Here is a 6000-nt window from a genome sequence, read left to right on the forward strand (position 1 = left end):
GTCCGGTGAGGTGGCTCCGGCGATGGCGCGAGGTGGCAGCGATGTCAACGGTGTCGAGCAGGTGTCGGGCCACGAGGGAGAGGGGACGAGGCCGCGAGGAGGAGGTCGAGGAGGACGGCAGCGGTCCGGTGACGGGGTCCGACAGGTCGAGGCACCGAGGGCGATGGGGGTCGGGGGTGGTGCGTGGTCGTCAGGGTCGCTGCGGGGTCGATCCCGATCCAGATTGGATCGGGAGAGGGAGAGAGAGAACGTGGGGGATCGAGGGGAGGGGATCTGTGGGTAGTGGGCTAGGTTAGCAGGGAGTGGGGGGGAAGGGTTAGGTAGGTGGCGGGTGGGCCAGTAGGCTGAGGCCCAGGTGGGCAGGGGGGATGTGGCCCTTTTGCTTTTGCTTCTCTTTAACCTTTTCTGTTTTCTTTAGATTAGCGCACTAAACCACTTTGAAAAAAAATGTTGGTTCACCATCAATATTAACAAATGATAATTTGCCACATGATGAACATTTTATTTTAGACATTTGAAAACGTTTGAGTTTGACTTGACTTTGAATTTGGACCGGATTCGAACCAACGCGTGTTTAACAACCATAGTCATGATGACGTGGCATCATTAGCAGAGAATTACTGTAGCTTAATTATCCGGGCGTTACATTCTCCTCCTTTACGGCCTTCGCTTTGACGCGGCGATTTTGCCACGTAGACGAGCTGATCTTCCGGGCGAGCATGATGCTCGGGGTCCTCCGTTACCTCCCCCGGCTCCATCTCCGACAAGTTCTATGCGGCGGCGGTGACGCGGCGGCGGGGGTGGGGGGTGGAAGAAGAGAGCGGGGGATTTTGATGCGGAAAGATGCGGGATGCTTCAAAAGCGCGGGCTCCACCTTTCTTTTGGGTGGGCCGATGGTGGTGGTGGGGGGGGGGGCAGAGAGCGATGTTTCGCGTGCCAGGACTCGCGCAAAGCCTCCCACATTTGTCTTCGGTTGACCGGGGAAAAACACGCCCGGACCACGGCGCGGATCGATACATGACCGTGTTGGATGGCTTCCGTAGTCTGGACATCACGGTCTGAACGGAATCGGGTGATTTGCGGGTGTCCGTTGGAGATGTCCTAAGAAGATATATCATCATGCAATTGCTAACAAATCTGTGTCTCATTTCACCCACAAACTGTACTACCGGTCCTTGTCCATCTGTGGAGGTTCCTTTTTTCTATGACATGGAATCTGTGAAGGTTCCCACTTACGCAAGCAACAGTAGTCACGCTATCCAACCGGAAAATACTGCCAAGGGAAAAGACGAACAGAAATGAGAGAAAATAATAATTAAAAAATAACCCCTCACTCAGTACTTCACGGTGATGGCGGCTGAAAAGGAAATGACACGTCACTGTCACCATCGTCAAAAGGCAAAGGATATCCGAGTGATGTCCCGGGTGACGTTTGGGGTCCGATGGCTCATCGGGATCCTTCACCTCATCCATTCATTCGGTGGCGTTGAAATGGTGAGACATGAGACCAATCTCGTCCGCACACCTGAATTTCTTGATGCCGACACGGCTGTACCCAGAAAACACTCTTCTTCTCCCGTGGTGTAATCTCATGCAAGCTCACCTGAGGAAGGAAGAAATATCTCATGAGTGTGATGCTATCTTCTGCTGGACCATCGGCCGTCCTGTACAATCATAAATTATCACAGGCGATCAGAGGCGGTATGTGCGCCTGGACGATGTAAAATTTGATGCCCTAAAAATGATTTTATATATTAGAGCATCACCGGCCGCTGGCCCCCTAGGGGCTCAAAAAATCGCCGCCTGGGCGACCCGGCGCTAAAATCGGCTTGAAGCCAATCGGGTTCCCAGCTGCCGGCTCCAGGATCGCCTCAGGAGGCTTTCTTTTTTATTTTTTGAAAAGAAATTCGGCTATAATTCGGCAAACGGGCATAAAATTCGGTGACTTAAACACTTTTTTACATAGCAAACTTAAAATTACTTTAAAAAAACAAAGGCCGCGACTACAGGAAGAACTCGCTGAACTCGGTGAAGTCGCCGCCGTCGCTGCCGCCGTCGTCGTCCTTCTCCTCCTTCACGCGGCCGCCCCTGCTGGACCCCTGCCTGGAGTCGCCCTGGCGGACCGGTGGCGGCGCGTCGTTGTCGCTGTCGTAGAGAACGACGACGCCTCCCTCGTTGCGGCCACAGCGCTGAGCGGCGATCTCCTCTAGGGCGCGGCGCTGACGCTCCAACTCCAGCCGCACATAGTCCTCCCGCACCAACTTCATGGCCGCCGTGTCGACGAACCCCGCCTCCGTCTTGATGGCAGCGAGCCCCGGCTCCGTCTTGACGACGGCGAGCCCCGGCTCCATCTTCGGCTTGACGAAGCGGGGAGGAGCCGAGGAGGAGACGCCCCCGCCCTCGTTGATGACGATGCCGGCGCTGCAGGTGCGCCGGCCGAGCGGCGTCTCCGCGGGCTCGGCCTTGACGCTGTAGAGTGTTGGCGACCCGGAGGAGTAGGAGGAGGAGGAAGAGGAGCCGGTCCTCCTGGACATCCATTGGCCGCCGCTTCGGTGGGGGGCCGGGGCGGCAGGGTACATGAACGACGGCTCGTTGCCGCCCTCGAGGTGCTCGAGTACGGCGTGGAGCGTGCAGCCGGGCGACCCACCACAGGCGGCGGACGTCGCTGTTCTTGGTCCCCCTCACCACAGATGCATTGTTGGTTGAGGCCAGCCGCTCCGCCTGCCGGTGTTCGAAGTAGGCTGCCCACGCCTAGTGGTTGCCGGCGGCGTACTCCGGGCGGGCCCGCTGCTCCTCCGTCAGCGACACCCGCGCACGCTTGACCTCGGCGTTGAAGTAGTCGGGGCGCGTGACGTCGGGCAGCGGGGGCACGGGCACGCCCCCGGTGCTGAGCCTCCACCGCCCCGGCGCGCGCATGTCGGGAGGCGCCGGGATGTTTGCTTCATGCAGGAGGTGGGCTTCCCACTCATGCAGCGAGCGGCGACCGAAGCCATTGGCCGCCGCCCCGTCACCGGGGAACCTCTCGCCCATCATCTGCGGTGGCGGTAAGAGTTCGGCGGCGGTGGCTGTGCACGGGGAGGAGGGGGGCTGCGGGCGGGTGCGTCCCCGGCGAGGGAAGTGCTACTTTATATAGCGGGCGAGGGGTGGCGTTGTGTGTACGCGTGGCGGGAGGGGGCGCGTCGCCGCACCGCGCCGCCCGTGAGAAATCAATGGAAGGCTGACCGGTGGCAGCCTTGGCATTGATTCCCCGTGGGAAACGAGGCATTGTGAGGACGACGAGGCGGGGGTCGCTGACTCGGCGGGCCTGCCGTTCGTTCGCGCCAAAACCGATTGCCCCGGCGCCCCTGGGAGCCCCCCAGCGTGCCGGGTACGGCCTGGGTCCGCCGGTGCCAATTTCGGGCCAAACCGGCAAAAAATGGGCTCCTGGGGGCGCGACTGGGCCGTTTTTGATGCCGGCGCCAAGAAAGGGCCCTTGGGGCGCGGTTGGGGGTGCGGCTGGAGATGCTCTTAGAATGAAAGAGAGAAGGTTTCTGGATACCGTAAGGCCTCATTCGGTTGTCCAGTGTCTTGGGGATCCCCGTCAAAACTCAGGGCTCGGAGCCCATGGGGTAAGTTTTTTTTTAGAGTATGCAACCGCGTATCTTAGCTTTATAGAAGGCAGAAATATGTACAAGAAAGTGATACAAAAAGCCCAGGCGCCAGACTCTAGGCCACCATCTGGCCAAAAGACTCCACTCCTAGCACTAAACTCGACTACTCACAAAATACATTGACTCCGGTACCTCCCGCCCTAACCCAAGTTTGCAGCTCATCGAACACATGAGAGGTGAAAGTTGCTACAGTAGATACCTCTCTCCTGAGGCCGAAGACCATTCCGTTGTGATGCTTCCAAAGGCGCCAACAAACAATCATGATAAGTGAGTCAAACCCATTTCTGTTCTCCTTCGGCATCCTCTTGCGGGTCTCCATCCACCAAGAACTAATGGAGTCGTTTGTTGTAGGCACGAGCATGATGTTGATTCTGGCTCTCAAGAAGTAGCAGTGCCAGACTTGCCGAGCGAAGACTCAACGGAGCAACATGTGGTCCACTGAGTCTTCCTCCTGGTCACAAATGTAGCAGGGTGAGATTTGGTCTTGCAGTCCGTGACGCAAGCGTCGATCCGCTGTCCATAGTCTGTAATGAGTGGCCAACCACATGAATAGCTTGCACGACAAAGGCGCCCAACATTTCCAAATCTCCATAGCTGGTGCAAAACGGATGCTACCATGCCACATCATCTTGTAGGCTGATTTTGAAGTGTATGAGCCTCCAGTATTCCATCTCCAGATGGGGGCATCAATCTGCATCGGCACCAGGATAACGTCAATCATGATTTCCCAGAGGTGAATGATCTGCATCATGGCATCCGCGGAAGGGCTTCCAGTTATGTCGTCAGCCCAACGATGAGAAGACAGAGCTTCACTGACCGTTCGCCTGTTGATGATTTGTGTGCGTACTAGCGCGAGAACCAAGGGCGCAACGTCAGCCACAGACTGTCCCTCGATCCATCTGTCCTTCCAAAATAATGTACGCCGGCCATTTGCCACTTTCCATTGAACGGGACTATTGAACGCAGCTTGTACCTGAGTGTCCATAGCAAGCGGTAGGCCCTGCCAGGGTCGAGTCTCGTCGGTGCACTTAAGCCATTCCCACCTCAATCTTAAGGGCAATCCATGCTTACTTAGGTCCAACACTCCCAGACCACCAAGCTGCTTAGGATGACAAACCCTTTGCCAAGAGACTAGGCACTTGCCACCATGAATGTGCTCCGAGCCCGCCCAAAAGAATGCACGACAACTCTTGTCGACACGTTCCAGGGCCCACTTTGGGGCGTCAGCAACCAAAAGGTGATGTGTGGGTCTAGCTCTGATCACGATGTTCACAAGGATTAACCTGCCAGGCCTCGTCACCAATCCACGTTGCCATCCCGGCAAGAAGTTGAGAACATCATCCACCACCGGTTGCCACTCCGAGCGTGTGAGTTGCTTGATAGATAGTTGCATGTCAAGGTACTTGCATGGAAAGACATCCATATGCCACCGCAGAGCATTGGAAACCCTCGCCGTGTCAGCCTCGCTTGATCTAATCATGATCGCCGAAGATTTGGCGAAGTTGACATGTAGTCCTGAGGCTGTGCCAAACATCTGTAAGGCTTCTCTGGTGAAGTTCAAGTCCGCAATGGTCGGCCAGATGAAAAGAATGACATCGTCAACATAGATCGACAGCCGTTGGAACGGAGAGCATCCTCGCATGGCGCTGATCGCTCCATACGCTTGCGCCTTGGTCACCAAGGCTGTGAGCGCATCCATTGCGATGACGAATAGCAAGGGGGATGCCGGATCACCCTGGCTCAAGCCTTTCACATGTCTAAATTTCCTTCCCGGGCAGCCATTCACAAGGACGCGGGAGCTTGCCGTGGACAGAAAGGTCGCCAGTCTAGAGCACCACCGCTCCAAGAATCCTTTTGCCCGCAAAACCTCGAACAAGAAGGACCAAGACAGTGAGTCAAATGCTCGGTAAAATCTAGCTTCACCATCACTCCTTTAGCCTTCCTTCTATGTAAGTTTCTAGCCACTTGTCGCACTAGCATGAAATTGTCATGAATGTTCCTTCCATGGATGTAAGCCGATTGATTGATACCGACAAGATCCTCATACATGGACAAAGTCTCGAGGCCATTAGCTTGGCATTGATCTTGGGGATACTATTGAAGGAAATATGCCCTAGAGGCAATAATAAAGTTATTATTTATTTTCTTATATCATGATAAATGTTTATTATTCATGCTAGAATTGTATTAACCGGAAACTTAGTACATGTGTGAATACATAGACAAAAACAGAGTGTCCCTAGTATGCCTCTACTTAACTAGCTTGTTTGTCAAAGATTGTTATGTTTCCTGACCATAGACATGTGTTGTCATTTGATGAACAGGATCACATCATTAGAGAATGATGTGA

This window comes from Aegilops tauschii, chromosome 3 (genome assembly GCF_002575655.3).
Source record: "Aegilops tauschii subsp. strangulata cultivar AL8/78 chromosome 3, Aet v6.0, whole genome shotgun sequence".
In the NCBI taxonomy this organism is placed as follows: domain Eukaryota; kingdom Viridiplantae; phylum Streptophyta; class Magnoliopsida; order Poales; family Poaceae; genus Aegilops; species Aegilops tauschii.